Below are 21,817 nucleotides of genomic sequence, written 5' to 3'. Positions count from 1 at the left end.
GGCGAGACTGAGCCATCAAGTACCGATGGCCGAGATAGAGGACCTTCCTCCAGATATGCAGCGTCATGTGGTTGGCATGCCACGTGACTGGGTTCGCATCTTTCGGCGTGTGGCCAATGCTATAGTGACATACTTAAACGCTCATCTTGAGCCGAGGCATTAGATATGCCTGACACGATTATGGGCATTTGAGTCCCAATTTTGTATATTTTTGGACACACATATGTACACTCGAGACGTTTTATGATATATATATATATACAGGTTGACTTTTTGATGTATGATTTTATGATGATGAATGATTGATATGCCAGTCTAATGCTTGACTAGCGATAGAATCAGCTAACCAATTTTGAGATCTTGGTATGTGCAAATAATTAATGTAAATAAATGATCTTTGCAACAACCTCACCCTTAAATATTGGCGATATAATAATGGATCCCTAACCCGATAAATGTTATTCAATTGAGACACTATCAATTGAGAATCAAGATATACTACCAACGAGTCGATCCCATAAGAGATTGCCTCGGATAATAAATTGATAACAGCTGTATACTCAGCCATATTGTTTGAAGCAGGACCGATACACACGCCTCTCGATACCATCAATTGACCAGTTGGATAATAAAGTACCCAAGCTGCGGAAGCAAGATTCCGAGTGTGCCAGCTAGCACCATCGGCGAACCCAAAATAGACCAAATCATCCATCAGCACCTGCCACAGCAGACCAAAAAGCACTGATATCAGAAAAATGTATAAAATATATACATAAAATACAAAGAAGTCATTGCCCAGCCTGAACTACGCAAAGTACTTCTTTAGGTAGAGCCCATTTCTGGGCTCCGCCAGCTTGTTCCCTTCAAAGTCGATTAGCTCATACGACCCTTTTTCTAAAACTCGTTTAACAATGAAAGGACCGTACCACATAGGCTTAAATTTGCCTGCCCCCAAGGTGTCTTTATCTTGGTCGTAGACCAAGACAAGGTCACCTTCAGAAAATACTCGAGGACGGACAGACTTATCATACTGTGTTTTAACCCTTTTCTTATAGGCCTCGTTCATCGTGGCGGCGTCTCGACGCTGCTCATCGAGATGCTCCAAGTGAACTAGGCGCTCCTTGAGACTCGAAGTCTCTGGAAGGAGTTCGACAGCCAATTTAAGGGATGGAATTTCACATTCGACCTGGAAGATGGATTCCATCCCATAAACCAACTGAAAGGGTGTAAAACCAGTAGCCGTTTTAATGGAGGTTCAGTATGTTCATAAAGCCGGATACAACATAATGTGCCAATTGTACCGATTTTTATCAATCGTCCGTTGGAGTATCGTCCTAAGAGTTTTATTAACTGCCTCAACCTACCCATTGGCCTGAGGATAATAGGGGGACGAATGCTCCTGACGGAAGCCTGATTTTCGAGCCAATTCAGACATTAGTTGATTTTGGAAATGACTGCCATGGTCAGTGACAATCTCCCTTGGGATACCGAATCTTGAGATGATCTGATTGAAAAGGAACAAAGCTGCCGTGTCACTATCGTTCTTATAAGTAGGCATGGCTTCAGCCCACTTGGTGAAGTAGTCTACAGCCATGATAATGTACTTGTGATTCGCCGCTGAAGGCGGATTACAAGTCGTATAGTCAATGCCCCACTTAGTAAAGGGACCAACAGCGACAACGGGAAAAAGAGGAGCTGGATGCGCACGCATCTTGCGCGTAAAGATTTGACATGGGTGGCAGCGTTTGACCACTTCCACACAGTCCTTAAAAAGTGAAGGCCAAAAATAGTCGGCACGTAAGATATGTTGGGCTGTAGCAAGCCCTGATAGATGACCGCCACAAGCTCCACTGTGGCAATCATTGAGCACGGACTCTGCTTCCTCTAAGGTTAAACAACGCTGGAGGATTGAATCAACCCCTCGACGATATAATGTGTCACCAATAATAACATAGTTTTTTGCCAGGTGACGTAATTTGCGACGTTCATCCTTGGAGAAAGTAGAGGGGCACTTCGAAGTCTGGAGATAAACAATGATATCTCCATACCAAGGATCTTGTGAAGAGATGAGGAATATATGTTCGTCGGGTAAACTTTCCTCATAAACGATATCATCTCCACAAGGTAGCTCCGAGATAAGTTCCGCAAAAACCATGGATTTCTTAGATTTGGCAGACAAGAACTTGAGATCGAATTATTGCAAAATGAATATCCATCTATTGTATTTGCCCCCAATCACTCGCCTACTAAGGACAAATTGAAATGGATTGACTGCCGCTAAGAGAAAAGTTTTGCGTAGAAAAATATAATGACGGAGCCGTTGGACAACATGGACAGCTGCCAAGGCCAACTTCTCGACCGGAGAATAGCGAAGCTCAGGGCCTATTAAGCCTCGGCTCAAATAATAAATGACGTGCTCGGTGAGAGCATCATCCTCCTGAACTAGAACCATACCAATGGTTGATTCTGCTGCAGCGAGATATAAAAGGAAGTCTCTACCATAATCCGGTGGACTCAAAAGCGGGGCAGAGACTAATGCTTTTTTCAAAGCATCAAACGATCGCTGCGCAAAGTCGTCCCATACAAATGGAACTCCTTTGCGAAGTAAACACATGAACCCTTTAGTGATCTCGGCGTATTTTGCTATAAACCGTCTCAAGAAGTTAGCCTTCCATTAAAGACTTTGAAGTTACCGAAGTGAAGACGGGGGAGGCAACTGAATTATTGCCTCAACCTTGAAGGGATCGACCCGAATCCCTTCATTGGACACAATAAACCCTAACAATCGACCGGATGTAACCGCAAAAATGCACTTATTGGGATTCAACCGAATTTTATAGAAACGACATCGCTCAAAGACTAATCGAAGATGACTAGGGTGATCTGTTCTCTTTCGAGAACGAGCAGCGAGATGATCTAAGTATGCTTCGATGACATGTTTGATTTCGTGGAAAGCGTATGACATGGCCCGCTGAAACGTAGCTCCAGCATTTTTAAGACCAAAAGGCATCTTTCGATATGCAAAGGTACCCCAGGGACATATAAAGGCAGTCTTATGCTGATCCTCAGGATGGATAGAGATTTGATTATAACCTGAGAAACCATCCATAAAGGAGAAAATCTCATTACTCGCACACTCGTCAATAATTTGATCAATAAATGGCGTGGGGTAATTGTCTTTTGGACAAGCCTTATTTAAGTCCCTAAAATCGATGCATACCTGGATTGTTCCTTGCTTTTTATCTACAGGGACTGGATTAGAAACCCAATCCGTAAGAGGAACAGGGTATATAAAACCCACCCTTAGTAGCTTCTCAACCTCAGCTTTGATAACTGCTGCTTTCCTAGGGTTAACTGGCCAAAGCCTTTGACGAACCGGTTTTGCGTTTTTCGTACGTCTTGATCTCATGTTGGACTATAGAAGGATCAATGCCAGGCATTTCCTCATAAGACCAAGCAAATACATCACAATATTCCTTAAAGAGGTCGGTATAGATTTGAATTTCCTCAGGGGAACACTCGATTCCGATGAAGATATTCTCAATAATGTTAGGGTCCCTAGAGATGTTGATAGGTATCATTTTTGAAATTATCGACATATTACCCTCGGCACGAATGTGTGCTGGAGCCAAAGGGTTCGACACCATATCAACATCACTAGTACAGAGCTCGGAAAACCTAGATTCCACTTCCTGCAGGGGAGGAAGAAAGTACGAACGATGGTGTAAATCTTCCCAAGGTTGATCTATACCCATCATTGCTTCAAGGATTGCTTCTTCAGAAGGTAAAATAGAATCCAAGCAATCCAAGGTAGAGATAGAATCTAGGCTCCAGGCCAGGGCCACATGACCATCCAACTCTTCTTCAGAAAAAGGAGTGGAATGGTTCTCTGCAGAGTCTACAATGGACTGATACCTAAGCTCGGCTGCAGATATATGGAATGCCATTCCATTTACTTGTCCTTCAACTAATGTGGTCGTAGGTGAAGGCAAGGTCCAAGGGTCGGAAAAATAATGAGTTCGAAAGAAGTCTTCTCGAGAAGACTCCTTGGATGATGAAATAGCATTAATTTTTGCAAAAGGAGAGGGAAGATCAAATGTACCCACCAATGAGGAATACATCCCTACTCCTAAATTCTCAGTAGGCGGGCAAGGGTTATCCACCAAAGGAACAGTAGAATCGGAGTTTGCTTGAGGATCGATTGGAGAATAGTCCAATTGATCTACCTTAACGATTTTCCCCTCATGAGTAAAGCAAATGACACGAAACAGAGTCGATACAACGGCTTCCATCTCGTATACCCAGTTCCTTCCTAATAGGAGATTATAGTCTAGGTTCGCATCTACGACTTCCACTTCGATATTAACGACCTTCCCTCCAACACATATAGGAAAGGCCGGGATAATCCCATGCGGCTTGTGAGAATGACCATCGAATGTAGTTAAGACGGTTGGTGAAGGAACAGCCGAAGGTGAACCAATAGCCTTCCAACATGACATCGACATGACACATGTGGAAGCTCCTTCATCTATAATAGTGCGAAAAATATTAATTTTCCGATATGAAGACTTTATCTGAAAAGCGATGTGATGAGGGAGTCCCTTTTTGACATTAAACATGTCAAAAGTGAGCACTAAAGAGTTGGCCGGATCAACTGCTCCAATTGCGGAGAGTAAAGCACTTCTCTAAGCCGGAAACGACTGGAGAACCTCTAAAGCGGACATAGCACACGGGCTTTGAGCCAGATCCTCCACAATGGATTAGTTCTGGGTCACCCTAGCATTAGGATTAATCGTCGCGCGTTTGGCGGAACCTTTCGGTATCCGAGGTATAGTCTCAACAAGGGGTCGCTCAATGTGAAGGTCAGTATTTCCAGGAATAGTTTTATCCTTAGACGTTTCGGCTTCACCATAATCACGTGACCGAGTAGCCACATGGACATTTGAACCCATCATAAAAACATTCGATGCTTTTTCCCCTTCCTGGCTGCCCCCTGAGGAGGTTCCAGGGTTCGAATTTGCGCCAGCAAGAAGTTGCTGCCCTTGGGGAAACGGGTTAGTTAACACAGCTTGCGAACTAGACGTCCCTTGCTGTCCTAACAAGTACTGAGCGTCTTCGATCCTAGGGCAGAGATGAGTTAGATGGTCTCCACTGCATAACTTGCAAGGAAACTTAACTTTCTTTCTCGACTCACCTTTGCCACCACCAGCGTTGTTGCCGGATTTATTTGCATTAGGCTTCCCATCCTGGTTCTTTTTCTTACCTCGTCCCTTCTTTTTCCCATCGGAATTTTGATTTCCTTTGGGGTTATCGGATTGGACGGCGTTGATTGAAGAAGTTTGGGAAGCGGGAGGATTAGACAATGTGACTTGGTTATTAGAAGCAGTTTGCAATGACAACTGCTGCAACTGATTCAACAAGTTCACTGTAGTTGTGTCTACTGACCCAACTATACCATCTGCATGCGGACCTGGCTTCGGCTTAGCTAAATCAACCTTAGATCCAGGAGCATCTGGCAAGTATTTTTGTAGGATCCCAGACTGAGAGTAGATCAGTTCTAACTGCTGGGCCCTAAAAATGGCTTGCTCCTCAGAATATACCCCAGACATGGAGACATCTTTGGAGATCTCAGGTTGTAAAGACTTCAAAAACCACTAGAGACGGTACTCCGGAGGGATGTCGGCTTTAATGAGCCTCTTTCTCCGTCTCCATTCCTGAATGTGATTGGAAATATGAGTAGCCTTATCCTGACGAAAGGTAGCCAGAAGTTCAGTTCCGGCATCATAGCGGACAGGCAACTGAAAGTGATTTAAGAAAATATTGGCTAAGTCGGCAAAGGATGAGAAGCTGCCCCCTGGCAGCTCTATATACCACTTGGCCGCATTACCAGTCAAGGTGCGTTGGAAGAGTCTCAACCTAATCGAATCATCGATGAGGGAGTTGGATGAGAACCACAGATGGAACGTGGTTACGTGGTCGCCCGGGTTCTCACCACTCTTCCCTTCGAATTTTGGAATGTCCGAAGGGAGTTTGGTAGGGACCGGAGGCCAGGCCGGATTATATTTAATTGGGTCGTTTGTTAACTTTGTGAGATCTGGCAAGTTTAACGTTGCCAGAAACGGAAGCCTAGGAGGACATAACGGATTCCATCCAGACTGGGCAGAACTCCCTAAGCTCTGAAAAGGTTGTCCTGGAATTTGTGAGGCACCAGGCTGCCCGAAGTAACCAGTAGAACCGGCTGAACCAAAAGGCAAGCCTTGAGATCCAGCAAAATTCAGAGTTTGACCAACTCCTGCCGTATAACCTCCATAACCCGCGAAGTTTCCTCCTAAAGAATGGTAAGGAGTTGATAACCCCTGATATGGGTTCCAAGCCGAAGCAAGCGGAGGAATACTTTGAAATGAACTAACTGTGGTGTACGGCCTATTCCCTTGTTGGCCAATGAACGGATTCCAAGTTCCTGCGTTACTATCCCTAGGGTTGTTCCAACCTTGGAAAGGATTGTTCCTTTGTCATACTGAAGAAAAAGGCATGGATCCTATCGTCGGGTTGGAATGTGGTATATGACCACTTCCGAAAGGAAAACCCTGGAACGAAGCTGATCCGCTCACCATAGACGTAGCGGCACTAAACGGGACCGATGGAATACCCTGTGATTGGGTGCCAAATGGGAAAAATCCTGTACCAAAAGCATTGCTTTGGGCATTTCCACTCGTAGACGGAATGGAGGTAGACCCAAGTAAAGATGTGCTCGCAAAAGATCCAAACAAGGAAGTGGAGGGGATGGAAATAGTTCCTCCCCCTTGCACAGATGTTGGGGTTTGCAATGTCGTAGCACTCGTAGAAGCCATGCTTCCAGTAGTAGTCATGAATGGTAAGCGCGTAGCGTAACCTGGACTTGCTGGTCTATGTGACGGAGTCCCAACGTATTGCAATACGTCTGGATGACTAAATGGTAGGGGAGAATTCGGAGCCACTAACGACTCTGAGAATTCTTCTACCTCTACGTTATTCTCCGCTTGAAAGCGAATTCGAGAAAGGATTGGAGTATCCCTCTCTTGTTCAGAAGTACCAGGCCTTGCTGGGACAATAATGCCCCTGCTAGGAGGATCAATCTCCGATGCGTCAACCGGCGTAGGACGAACCCCACCGGTGGTATTCCCTCTGCGCCTTCTCGGAGAAGGCTCTAAACTTGGTGGCGAGAGACCACGAAGTCTTCGAGACCGTCTAGGAGATCGGTCAGCCACTTTGAATTTTTTGTTTTGATCTAACTAAAGACTCAAAAAATTGAAAGCTAGGCCAACTAGGAGCACAGAGCACACACTACAAAGTCCGTAAAGATACAGCCAGTCAAACAACTTCCAAGTATTTTCGCTCCGGGTGATTAAGACCGGACACCAAAATACGAGAAAGTGAATCAAGGGGCCTTCCGAAGATAGTCTGGGATGATGAAGGCCCAGTCCTATCAGCGAAGGTATCAGAGGAAGTTACGCTGACCTCCTAACAACAGCCTGCGCCGGTGCAAGCCCCCAAGCTTCGCAAGGGTGCCCTCCAGTAGTACTGTCGAGAGTGATAGAACATTGACCTCAGGTGCCACGGGATTCCCCTCCGCATCCACCTATGCAGATCCCTAGGAGAGGCAACTATGGGTACCAACTCGTCGCAGAAGCCAGGCGGAACAGTCGTGAGGTAAGTTCGGACAAGTAGGAGAGGGGATATCTCTCTTCCCTATCTTCACAGACCCTCGTGCTTAACTCCCAGATCCGGATCTTTCCTCGTCTCCCTGACGCTATTGGATTTACTCTCGTTAATCAGACTCTTATGTTTGATGTTTTATGTGGCCTTGGAGAGTTAACTCTCCACTCGCCTAATCCAAGGCCCTAAAATCCTAAACTTGTTGGTGTAACTGACTAAAACAAAAAGTTCTAGTGGATTTTAATTTAGCGCTTGATTTTATTAGGCTGTTCTTTAAGTCACAAGGCAATGGAGATGAAACTTGTGGTGTTTTTATGGACGCAAAAGAAATTAATAAAACTTAGCTACATGTATATGCACTTTTTGTTTTCGATGAAGAGCAATTTCTATGAGGTTCAAAGATACTTCTAATGTAAACAAATTTTATTTTTCTTTTCAGACTCCACACTCACAAAAACTAACAAAACTATGTATGCCTAAAAAGAAATGCAAATCTATCCTAATGCAAGAACTATATGTGGATGCAAGATTCAAAGACTACTCTAAAAACCAAAGAAGGAAAGTTGCTGCTTTACCAAATTTGTCTTGCCACTAAGATGCTTAGATAGAAGATGATGTGTTACCAATCATTTCGTCCAAACAATAAAAACAAGTTCTAAGATAAGAACAAAGCACTTTCACTTCGCAAAAAAGGAAATCAAATGAAAAGCAAGTTTAAGAAAGCGAAACTCAAAATTGTCAAAAGATTTTCTTTCAATCAACAAAGAATTCTTTTTCAAAGAATGCTCTCAAAAATGCTGAAACTAATGATTGAAGAAAAAAGGCAATCAAACACTTTTGCGAATTGACACCCTTCAAATGATGAAAACCCAACAAAAATAAATGTGTTTGAAATCGCTCTTGACAATCAAAAGCAGCAATGAAAGTCCAAAAGATCAAAAGACAAGTTTCAAGAAAATGATAACAAACAACTTTCCCGAAACGAAGGAGCAAATGGTCACAAAAAGGTTTCGTTAAGCAAACAAAAAGGTCATCAAAACAAAATGAACACAAAGATTGAATCCAATCTTCCTACTCTGCCGAAACAAAGCAGTCAAGACTCTAAACCAGAAATCTTGTGTGTCAAAATCAATGACGCTTGCAATCAACGAAAACGAGACTAATACTCCTTATAACTAGAAAGAGTTCAGAACAAGATGCCCCCTGTCAAACAGAGGACTGTTACCGGGAAATAACTGCTTAAAACTCACCCAAACCACCAGACAAACATTCAGCAAAAAGAAAATTTATAAATCTTGAGAATTATATGATATACGCGCCTACAGTGAAGTGCAGAATGTGTGTACACGCGACTGTAACTAAGGAAACTCGTGTATACGCGAGTTCACTTAGTACAACTTGCGTATATACGCTTCTGTAATATAGAAAAAGAGCGTATTTGAATTTTTCAAGAAAAATAAAATATACAGACTGAAAAAACTGGAAAAGGTTAGAGTTCAAGAATAGATCAGACAGTCAAAACCAGCAAACAGAGAAGCTGAGCCTTGATTGGCTTGAAGGCTACCCAAACTAGGAACAAAAAGAGTGTTGTTCCCTAGCGGAGTCGCCAATTCTGGTTGAGGGGAAAGTACCCCTAGGGTCCTTTGGGTTAAGACTCTACCAGACTGAAAATTGCTTATTCAAAGAAACACACACACAGCCATCATCTTTACTTTAAGCAAATTCTAATGTTAAGGGTACGTACCTAAGGTCCTACGTTCGAGAAGGCCTTTAGGGTCCAAACCCTTCTTGGAGTTCCCTTCTTCTCCTTTGACCTGTAAAACAAACAAATCAAAGAACACAACAGTACATAGACAAATACTTATGCATAAACCATCTTCATGCTATAAAGTTAGTTATAAAAATCTTTAAGTAACTACTTGCATAAGAATTCAAAACATGAATCTCATAAGCATAAAGAAAGATTGTTTCGGGAACCAAGACGTGTTTCTTTATATAAAGGCAAGTAAAGTACATATAACGGAAAGATATCACCTGAAACACCTTCAGCAGGCTCCAAGCAAAGCTTCCTCCCGGATTCGTTCCAGCCTCAAGCCTCCAACAAGAGCTCCTTCCAAGTCTTACTCAATGGTGATATAAAGGATGAATGATCACCAACACACATGGAAACAAGGGTTTCCTATGCAAAATGGGGGAAGTGCAGAATGCACCAAGGACTTCAGACCTGGTCTAAGGGAAAAATCTCAGCATAATAATCTTGCTCTCTTTTCTCTCTCCTTTTGGCCTTCCCTTTGATGTCTTTTTATACCATCTCCAAAGTAGTTTTTTAGTTAGGAGTTGGTTGGGAACAGTTGGGCCACGGGCACTAACAGGTGATCCAGCAGGTAAAACCCGCGATCTCCGCCCGAAAAAGGGGAATTTATTATTTTTTTTAAGTGTTTTAATACATACACACGGGTTGGGTACAACGAACCCACGTGTACACGCGTTTAACTCAGGGCAATGTCGCGCATAGGGAATAAAACACTGTTTTTTTTAATTTTAGTACCAGGTCTGGAAGGAGGGGTTGCCCTAGGCCATAAGTGCAGCGTCACAAACCATAAGAGTGAGATTTGGAGCTATAACAAACCTTCCTGTAGAAATTTTGAATAATTTAACACATATTCACAGAGATTATCCTGATCATACAATTATAAGCGGAACATGTATAATACATAATCTCCTCTACATTGATCATCAATTTACAGAAGCAGAAACATTCACAGGTGCACATAGAAGCATCAATCAAACTCATTAACACAGTATGTATCCCGGGGAAAGCATCTCGCGAAAAACCCCACACTATCTGTATATTATATTGATTGAATCATGTAACATTACAAAGTACAATTCTTATCACAAGCAATCCAGTACCAGCTCCACCTGTTACACACAATGTAGCTCAGATCTGATCTCCAAATCTATTCCACTGCTTGCCTGGCTCTCTAGCTCAATACCTGCTCAAGAACTGATGAGAATGGCTTACCAAACTCATATTTGACCTGCAAATAATCACTCACGCTCTGTTGGAAGTGAGCACAGGCTACAATTCTTGATATTGGCCAATTCATTGGCATACTCAATCCCTCTGATTGTGCAAATCATCATGCACATCTATAGTCACAACTGATAGAAATTTGATCCTCTAACACCTGTCCCTGCTGAACTGAACATGCACTGACATGCAACTGAGTTAACTGATGTATTCTATAGTTGCATTATGAGTTAATAACTTGTGAATTAATTAATAACTAATTCACCCAACTCATCTCTAGTCTATTGATCAGTTAGACTAAATACAACTAGTTTAACAAAGCTAAAATGAACACAACTCCATCAACTGCACCTCCAGTCCACTAAAATCAACTCACTTGAGTTCTAACTGAAGTCCTGCATGCAAATATTAGTCATCCCATAGGTAACCATGTATTTCCCTCTGGGATCTGCATGTACCACATCCGTAGCTCATCCTGAAGTGCTCCAAGAGAATAAGATCAAGTTTATATTCCAAATATTATTATGAGACAATAATATTTGACTTTTCTATTTTTGACAGCCAGTCTAAAAATAGACTTTCATCACTCACACTGTGATCACTCACTTTGATCACTCACATTGTGGTCACTCACACTGTGATCACTCACACTGTGGTCACTCACACTGTGGTCACTCACACTGTGATCAAAAATAGAACTTGCACCATAATTTGCCTGCGGGCCCACTTAGTGAAGGCGACTCTTTTCACTAAGCTCCATCCTCTTGTTGCATTCTCAACAAGCATTTCTTGTTGCACACTTTTCAACACTTCCTTCACAAGTGATATATTTGGCTATTTGGTAGCTGAATTCACTCCATAGAGGAGGTAAGCTTGTCCTTCTAACCCCATTTTAATCCTCTACAGGATGCTCCCCAGGTTGAAAAAATGTCTTCTTGGCGACCTATGCCAATGCTTTTTCCTCCTTGCTCCAAGGGAGCCCAAGGGGAAGACCCACAATTTGACTGATAAAATCAGGTGTAAGTTCTACGGTCAGACCCCTAAAACTGACTGTAGCATGTGTTTTCGAATGGGATCTTATGGACATCAAAAATTATTCAGTCATATCATCATCATATCCATGTATTCTTTCAAAGAAAATCATCCAATTTTCCCTGGTGAAGAGGGCCACCACCTTAGGGTGCTCATGCAATTGGTTGGAGTTCAGGGGCTCCTTCCTCATAAAACCTCCTAGCATGGTGTTTAGTGATTTCTGAAGTGCTTAGATGAGGAGAAAAAAACAACAATTTCCAAAACCAGAAACAGAGGGACAACTGAGTTTTGTTTTTTCTGAACTGTAGGAGGAATTTCCATGTGCTCCTTCTTCAAGACACCAATCTGCAATTCTCCCTTTGTCCAAACTATTTTCAACCTGAATTTACTTCTTAGTTCTTGCAAGAAATCAATATGCTGACAGAACAGGGACTATATAAAAGAAATGGTTTTCTTCACAGAGTAGACAGACTTGCAATGTTCATTTCCTCCCCAAGTTTGATTTCTATGACTGCATCCTCCCTTTTTTTTACAGCAGAATGTGAGGAAGAGAAAGGCAAATTTTGAACACAGAGAAGGGAATGGAGAGACTGTGTAGAACTTTAGAAAAAACACAGTATACTTTTGAATTTCTCTTTCTTCGTTTCTCTTCACCCACTACTCTAGTTTCAAGCTACCATTTTATCTAAGCATATCATATGCAGAGCAGGTTTTTGAGACAAGAATTCTGATTTTTCGGCTGCAGATTTGCTCTCTGTTTTCCCTACAGAAATATTCCTGTAGAAGGTGTTCCTACTCTTGTAGAATGCAGTAGTGCTCCTGTAGAACCCAATAGGCCAGAGGGTTTTGAAAAACTGGCAAAAACTACTGGTTCGCTACTCTGAAGGCGGTAGATGAGCACTGCGGTCGAGAGCTTCGTAACATGCAAATGAACCAAAAATGTGGTGGAGGCTTAGACCGCACTGTACTTAACTGTTGGCGTAATCCGTGGTGAGGAGATGAAGTGGCTGGATGAGTACGTTATCCCCATCCGGACTGTTGCTCCTACGCCAGTGTCATTATGGTTTCTCATTCCACCTAACCGCCATCACCTCCCTTACTCCCGTTATACATCACCACCACTATCGATTTCGAATGTTTTCTTCCCAAGTTAACATGCCACATGTGTTGACTGCGTTTGATCGGTAGTTTGAATTTGAACGTGGCTCAACTGAATTCCACGAAGTTGTGTGAACTGAACGAGGGTAGCTAGTTAGCTGGCCACCGATTCCATTTAAATGACCATTCCCACAGTTCATGCAGTTTTGAAATATTATTCATGCAATCAAGGAATAGGTTTAGGCACTTACCTGCTCAGTCACTATTGTGTTATGCATATTTCGGACTTTGGCACTTCATTTCCTCGTTGATGTTGCTACTTGCACTATGCATGCTCGGCCTTGGGCTTTTGCTGATGATCTCCCATTCAAGCATTGCTCCTTGCATATTTCATATGTCCTGTTGTGCTGACCGTATCTCTAGAGTATGTTTTTCAAAGGGATCAACTTCTACAGGAATCTTGTAGGATTTCCTGTAGCTACTTCTCCTTCTGAAATTCAAGCTAATATTTGAGTAGGGCTAAAACTGCTGAAGAAGGTCTCGACTGAAAAGGAATCACAGCTAGAAGGTATCAGGTAGGAATGAGTAAAAATGTTGCTGCCTTTATTTGTCATCATTTTTTTTTGCAAAATGAGAGACACATAATTTATGTATGTGGCTGTGTAGGGACACAGAAACAAAGAATGGAAATGTAGGTGTATAGGGATGGAATGGTGAAATAGGAAGCTGGATGGTGGCAGGGAGGTTCACAGTCCTCATAGACAACTTTCCAACCCTCGGGTCCTTCTCTGAGATTGATTTTGGCCTTTCTGTAGTTTCTACAGGATCCTCCTGTAGAATACACAGAGTTTCCTGTAGGATGCGAAATTTTAGAACAAATGAGACCAAAACTTGGGAAAGGATAACGGTGATGGGGTGACGGACTATGAAGGGTGCATGCAGCCTGGCCATGTCTTTTTCCTCTGGTGTGACCCTCCTACAACCTGCAATGACCTTCCTGCAACCTGCAATTTATTCAAAAGAAGTTAGGTTTTTCTTCCTTTTTTTTTTTTTTTTTTTCTTGTATTTCTTTTTTTTTTGAGACAGCTGGGGTGCCTCCAGGAGGTTTTCACCCTCACTGCCTACCCTAGGCACCTCCAAGAGGTTTTCACCTAGGGATCTTTTATTCCATTTTATTTTTTCTTTGTTTTTTCTGGTTTTTTTTTTTTTGGTTTTGCTCAGGGTGTGGGTGGAGTGGAGATAGGGACCTGCTCCACTACCAACACTGATTTACCCAGAGTCTCAATGAACTCCTACTTGGAAAGGGGCTTCCTGTAGATCTTCAATCGATGCCCATTGATGAGCATGGGGATGGCTTCTTCATCAATGGTACGAATAAGGACTGAACCATTGTCATTGCATTTTTCTACTGTATATGGTCCTAGCCATCTTGTCCTCAGCATTCCATTGAAATATTTGTATCTCGAATCATACAACAGTGCTCAATCTCCCATCTAAAATTGTTTCTCTTTTAGGTGTCGATCATGCCATGTTTTTCTTTGAAGCTAGACTACCTCTGAGTGGAGAAGGGTCTGCATTCTCTGTTCATCTAATCCATTTAGCTAAAGCAATCTTTCCCTTTGTGCATGGCTGAGATCTCAGTCCAGCTGAGTTTCTATCATTAATGTGTTATATTCAAATTCTAGGGACAACAAATCCTTCTTCCCATAGACCAGCTCATAGGGTGTTAAACCTGTGGTGGTTTTCTAAGTAGTGTTATAGGCCCAGGTGGCCTCAACCAATCGGTCTGCCCAATATTTTCTGCTGCTACTCACTACCTTAGTCAAAATCCCTTCCAAACCTCTGTTAGTGACTTCCACCTGTCCATTTTCTTGTGGATGATAAGGGGTGGAAGTTTTGTTCTTAATCTTGTGGTGTGTGAGCTGGTCTTCAACCAAATTGGAGGTAAACTTACTCCCTTGATCTGTAACTAACTCTCTTGGGTAGCCAAACTTGTAGAAGATATTTTCTCTTAAAAACTCAGCTACTTTTTCTTCTGTTGCTGCTTTGATCGCCTTTGTTTCTGCCCATTTTTTCAGATAATCAATACAAACAATGATGTAAGATTTATGTTTTGAAGGAGGGTTGATAGGACCCACAAAGTCCATTCCCCACTTCTCAAATGGCTCGAAAGTCACTTGAGGTTGTAGGGGAATCTCATCCCTTGGAGTCAGTTTCCCCATCCTTTGACATCGGTCACACTGGCTAATGTATCTCCTGACATCTTGATGAAGAGTGGGCCAGTAGTAACTTGCTTGCAAAATCTTGAAAGTAGTCCTCTTTGCTGCAAAGTGGCCCCCACAAGGTCCATCATGACAGGTTAAGAGGATGTCAAAGACTTCCTCTTACCTGACACATCACCTCAAAATCTAATCTGGGCCAAGTTTGAAAAGGTTGCCCCCAATCCAAGTGAATGGGGTGCTTTTCCTCACGATCTTGCTCTTCTCTTTTGAGGACAGGTGTGGCGGAAACTGTGCTGAAACCAAGTAATTTTCTATATCAGCGAACCATGGAGAGAGTACTGAAATAGCAAATAAGTGTTCATTTGGCATTTGATGATCCACCATTCCTTCTTCACCTATAGGTAGATCTAGTCTAGACAGAAAATTAGCAACAACATTTTCCTTACCTAGCTTATCAACAATAGTCAAATCAAATTGCTACAATAAAAGTAACCATCTAATGATATGGGCATTTACATCTAGTTTATTCATCAAATACCTAATTGCAGATTAATCAGTGTGTATGAATTTTTGATAACCAGTGATGTAGTGTCTGAACTTGTTTAGGGAATGGACTACAACTAGGAGCTCCTTTTCAGTTACAGTGTAGTTTAATTCTGCCTTAGATAGCTTTTTACTGACAAAATATATGGCATAAGGTAGCTTCTCTTCAACTTGCCCTAACACTGTTCCTATCGCTTTGTTCAAGGCATCTGTGTGAATGTGTAAAGGTAGGGCCCAATTTGGACCTCTCAAGATTGGGACAGTTACGAGCTTACCTTTCAAGGCATCCAGAGCCTCCTGACAGTTGTCAGTCCATATAAACTCAACATTTTTCCCCAAAAGACCAAACAATGGAGAGGCTAGCTTGCTAAAATCCTTAATGAATCTTCTATAATACCTTGCTAAGCCTAGAAAACTCTGAACATCTCTTACCTTTTGAGGAGGTGGGACCCTGTGGATGATAGCAATCTTGTTGGGCTCCACCTATAATCCTTGCTGAGAAATTATATGACCTAGCACGGTCCCTTCAGTGATCAGGAATTCTCATTTTTCAGGATTGAGGGACAGGTTCATTTCAATACACTTGGCTAAAAATTTTCCCAGGTTAGTCAAAGCTTCCTGGCAGTTAGAACCATAAGGGGTAAAGTCATCCATATAGATCTCCACTGAATCATGAACCAATTCAGTAAATATGCTCAGTAATGCTCTCTGGAAAGTGGTGGGAGCATTGCACAACCCAAAAGGAAGGACCCAATATGAAAAAGTACCCCATGGACAAGTGAAAGTGGTCTTATCCTGGTCTTTCGGGCTGATTTGGATCTGGTTGTACCTCCTAAACCCATCTATGAAGGAGAAGAACTTCTTCCCTGCCAGGCCATCTAACACTTAATCTATGAAAGGCAAAGGGAAATGGTCCTTCTTGGTGGCCTTGTTTAGTTCCCAATAATCTACATAGATTCTCCACTTCCCATTTTTCTTTGGCACTAGCACCAAAGGAGAAACCCATTCACTGTCATAGATAGGGTAGATGAATCCTGCATCCAACAACTTTTGCAGTTCTTCTTTGACAATGTCCTTAAGGGCTGGATTCATCCTCCTTTGAGGCTGCCTAACTGGTTTACAATCTTCCTTAATGTAAATGTGATGATTACAGATGGAAGGGTGGACTCCCTTCATCTCCTTATAACTCCAAGCAAATGCATCCAAGTGATTCGTCAATAAGCTACACAGTTCTTTCTCCCGAGAGGTGGACAGGGATGAGTTGATCTTAAAAGTTTTTTCTGGGCCAAATTCCATGTTCTTGACTCAGTGGGAGGTTGGATCAGCCACACAAAGATCAACTAGAGGATTAGCTTGGGTTTCTTCCACCAACTCTTCTAAGGGCAACACACTGGGGGGTGGATTCTGGATCAAGTTCTCAATAAGATCATCCTCGGTTTGTGGACCCCCCATGGTAGTTTCTACTGTACACAATGGTGCGGAATAGACTTCATCCTCATCTTCCTCCTCCAACTAGAGGGGTAAATCATGTTCCAACATAGGTTGGGCAGGAGAATAGAGGACTACCTTCTTGGACATATGCCCATTCTTGATTGTCATGTTCCCAGCTCGGAAGTTGATGTAGGCATCTGCAGTAGCCAACCAAGCTCTTCCCAGGATGAGAGGATACCCAGTGATCTTTGCCTTCAGTTGGAGAACCAGGAAATCAGCAGGGTACTCCCAGGAATCAATAGAGACCATGACATCTTCCACAATCCCCTCAGGGGTCACGATGGAGCGGTCTGCTAACTACAGTACTGTTGGGTTGTGTTATATTCTTTCCACGACTAGCCCACGTAGTTAACCAGGGGTTAGGGGGGGGTAACATGGGGTTTGAGGTGTACCTGTAACCCCACTTTATGGGGTCCAGGGCAACACCCTGGAAAATTTTGGTTTTGGACCCTATGTTAGGTTGGGTGGACCCACCTATGGTTTTGTGCATGATTTTCGCACATGTTTTTGGACATGATGGTTTTCGGTCCATGGTATTGGACGCGATGGTTTTTAGTCCATGGTATTGGATGCTTCAGCATGTATAAATATGTATTATAACATTGAAAGGAAAATAATGAAAAATCAAGCTGGTAGTCCCAGTTTTGGGATCAAGGGGAAAATCTATGTGTATATGTGTTTTATGTGTTCTTCTATCGCATTATTTATTTTCTGTGTTTTAGAATTCATATGTAGGTAATTTCTGTATGGGGTTAAAACCTAAATTTGGTATCAAAGCAGTTTTGGCTTCAAGGGGACACCTTTGTTGCTGAGGGGTTTCGATGGGCCTGTGTTTGACCCTGTTCAGTGGGAGATCTACAAGATCAATTCTGATGGTGAAAGAATATGGTGAGCAATGGAAAGATAGAGACCGAGAAATTTAATGGTTAGAGTTTTGAGTTGTGGAAACTCAAGATGGAAGATCTGTTGGTGGATAAAGATCAGTGGATCACGGTAGATCTGGGTACTAAACAAACGGGAGTATCCGATGAAGAATGGAAGAGGTTGGATCAGAAGGCAAAGAGCATAATACGATTGTGTGTCTCAGATTCAGTATTGCTGAATGTATCGGGGGAAGCTATGATGAAGGCTTTGTGGGAAAAGTTAGGGACTTTGTACCAACCTAAGCCTCTGGTGAATAAACTATTCCTGTAGAAAAAACCGTATAACTTGAGGATGAAAGATGGAGACTCGGTGACAGAGCATCTGAACGCATTTAATACTATGGTAAGTCAATTAGCATCTGTTGATATTAAAATTTTAGATGAAGATAAGTGCATCAGTTTGTTGTGTTCTCTACCAAATTCGTGGGATAGTCTAGTCATTGCAATAGGTAGCAATGCAACTACCTTGCATTTTGATGAAATAGTGTCATCCTTGCTAACGAAGGAGATGATATGAAAAATATGGAGATCCAGAATGGTGATGCCTTGTCTATACGAGGACAGTCCCAGAACAGAAACAAAAATAAGTCATCGAGTGGGAGATCTAAATCTATAGGGAGGTCTAAATCTCAGGGAAACCTGTAAAGGTGGTATGCTGGAAATACAGAAAGGAAGGGCACTTCAAAAGGGACTATAAATCTAAAGCTCCTAACAAAGGAAAGGGATCTGATGATCCTCCTTCTGCAGAGGCAAAAACCAACTCAGACGAAGGTGGGGATGTGTACTTAGCTTCTTCAAGTACACATGTAGATCATGAGGTATGGTTGATTGACTCAGGTGCATCCTTTCACTTCAGTCCCCATAGAGAGTGGTTCTGCGAGTATGAGAAATACGATGGTGGTGATGTCTTCTTAGGGGATGATATGAAGGCTAGAATTGTTGGTCACGGAAAAGTAAAGTTGAAGTTGCAAGGTGGAAGGGTTAGAACACTTCTAGGTGTTCTAAATATTCCTACATTGGCCAGAAATCTAATTTCTGTAAGCAATTTGGATGATGCAGGTGTAAAAATAGTGTTCGAAAAGGATACCTACAAGATGGTTCAGGGAGCACTAGTATTGATGTGGGGAGTTCGGACTAGAACTCTATACAAGCTGCAAGGTAGCACTGTTTTTGATGGGTGCAACAGTTCTGTGGTTCCTGAAAGTGAAGCAAAAATTCTTGTGGTCTCTGGAGATAAGACCATGTTGTGGCATCAAAGGCTTGGACATATTGGAGAGAAGGGCCTTGGAATAATTCATGGTAAAGGTATGGTAGAAGGTATGAGTAATAGCTCTCTCGATTTTGATTTCTGTGAAAATTGTGTATATGGGAAGCAAAATCAGGTGAGTTTCCCCTTTGATAGTAAGAGGGCGAAATAGATATTAGAACTTGTGCACAGTGATGTGTTTGGACCTGTGAAGGTTCCATCACTGGGTAAGTCTGTGTACTATGTATCATTTATAAATGACTTCTCAAGGAATACATGGATATATATCCTTAAGAAGAAATTTGAAGCCTTTGACAGGTTTAAAGAATTTAAGGCTCTCATTGAAAATCAAACAGAGAATAAGATAAAGGTGTTGAGGACAGATAATGGTGGAGAGTTTTGCAGCAAGGAATTTGAAGAATTCTATAAGAAGTGTGGTATAGCATGACAAAAGACTACTCCATATACACCTCACCAAAATGGAGTTGCAGAAAGAATGAATAAGATGTTGATGGAAAGGGCAAGAAACATGCTCAGTGGTGCTAGATTAGGACAGGAATTCTTGGCAGAGGCAGTGGATACTACATGTTACCTGGTCAATAGATCACCTTCATCAGCATTGGAGGATAAGACTCCTCAAGAGGTATGGACTGGTAATAAACTCTCTCTTCCACATATGAGGGTATTTGGATGCGATGCATATGTACATGTTCCAAAGGAGAAACGAACCAAGTTGGATAGTAAATCTGAAAAGTGCACCTTTATTGGGTATAAGGATGGTTTAAAACGTTATAAGCTTTGGAACCTAGTAACAAGGAAGGTTGTGTACAACCAAGATGTGGTGTTCAGAGAGGTGAAAGATGTTATTAAACATGAATTCCAACCAAAGGAACCTGAGAAGATAGAGTTTGAGCTAAAGGAGGAAGAATCAGACTCTACTGCAGAGGAGAAATCAGAAGATGAAAGGCCATAAACTCCCTCTGTGAGAAGATTAGTTCGAGAAAGAAGGCAGCCAGAAAGGTATAGTCCATCTGCTTTTTGTTCAAGTTTTTCTTTTTCTGTTACTGATGATGATCCCAGAACTGTGAAGGAAGCCGTGGATTCAAAGGAAGTAGTGGATTCAGAGGATGGAAAAGTCTAGAAAGAGGCCATGGTTGATGAAATGGCATCTTTTCACAAAAATGAGGCTTGGCATCTGGTGGAGTTGCTGGCTGGAAGGAAACCCATGGGTAGCAAATAGGTGTTCAAAAGGAAGACAAATGCAGAAGGAAAAGTGGAGAAATATAAAGCTCGGTTGATAGAAAAAGGTTATTTCCAGGTGCCGGGAATTGATTTTGGTGATATTTTTTCTCCTATTGCTAAGGTAACTTCTATTAGATTACTTTTATCTGTTTCTGCTACTTTTGATTTTGAGGTAGAACAGATGGATGTGAAGACAACATTTCTTCACGGGGATCTAGAAGAGGAAATCTACATGAAGCAACCTGAAGGCTTTGTGGTGAAGGGTAAGAAAGAACTAGTATGCAAGTTAAAGAAGTCTCTGTATGGGTTAAAACAGTCACCAAGGACGTGGTATCAGAAATTTGATACATTTATACGGGGACTTGACTTCACCAGAAGAAAAGCAGATCACTGTGTGTATTTTATATTAATTGGTGACTGTGTTATTTATCTAGTCTTGTATGTGGATGATATGTTGCTAGTTGGAAATGACAAAGAAATTATCCAGGATTTGAATACCCAATTGTCCTCCAAATTCGACATGAAAGATCTTGGTGCTGCAAACTATATTTTGGGCATGGAAATTAAAAGAGATCAGGAAAAGAGGAAGCTCTGGTTAAACCAGAGGATGTATGTCGAGACAATACTGCAGAGGTTTAATATGCAGGATAGTAAACCAGTGAAGGTTCCTATTCTTGTAGGTGTGAGGTTATCTGCTGAAGAGTGTCCCAAGACACAAGAAGATGAAGAGGGCATGTCCTGTGTTCCATATGCAAGTACAGTCGGTGGCCTGATGTCTGCAATGGTCTGTACTAGACCAGACATTGCACATGCAGTGGGAGTATTGAGCAGGTTTATGTCAAAACCAGGAAAGGAGCATTGGAAAGCAATGAAGCAGGTTTTCAAGTATTTGCATGGCACTAGTGATTATGGTTTGTGCTACCAAGGAAGATCAGGATTGGACAGAATGTTGGATATTTGTGGCTTTGTTGATGCAGACTGGGCAGGAGATCTAGATCGGAGAAGATCTACAAGTGGGTATGTTTTTAACCTATTTGGAGGTGCAGTTAGTTGAATGAGTAAGAAACAATCTGTAGTGGCAATATCAACTACAGAGGCAAAATACATGGTAGCCACTCATGCAAGCAAGGAAGCAGTTTGGTTGCAGAGATTGTGTTCAAGTATGGGGTTAGTATAGGAAGCTATAAGGATAGACTGTGACAGCCAAAGTGCAATTTTCTTGGCAAAGAACCCTACATATCATTCAAAGACAAAGCACATTGATGTTCAGTATCATTTTGTGAGGGATGTG

Source organism: Pinus tabuliformis, chromosome 1_1 (genome assembly GCF_031772625.1).
Source record: "Pinus tabuliformis cultivar Carrire ecotype Pingquan chromosome 1_1, CPIR1, whole genome shotgun sequence".
NCBI classification, from domain to species: domain Eukaryota; kingdom Viridiplantae; phylum Streptophyta; class Pinopsida; order Pinales; family Pinaceae; genus Pinus; species Pinus tabuliformis.
The sequence above is the reverse complement of the archived record's forward strand: the minus strand, read 5'-3'. Positions refer to the sequence as shown.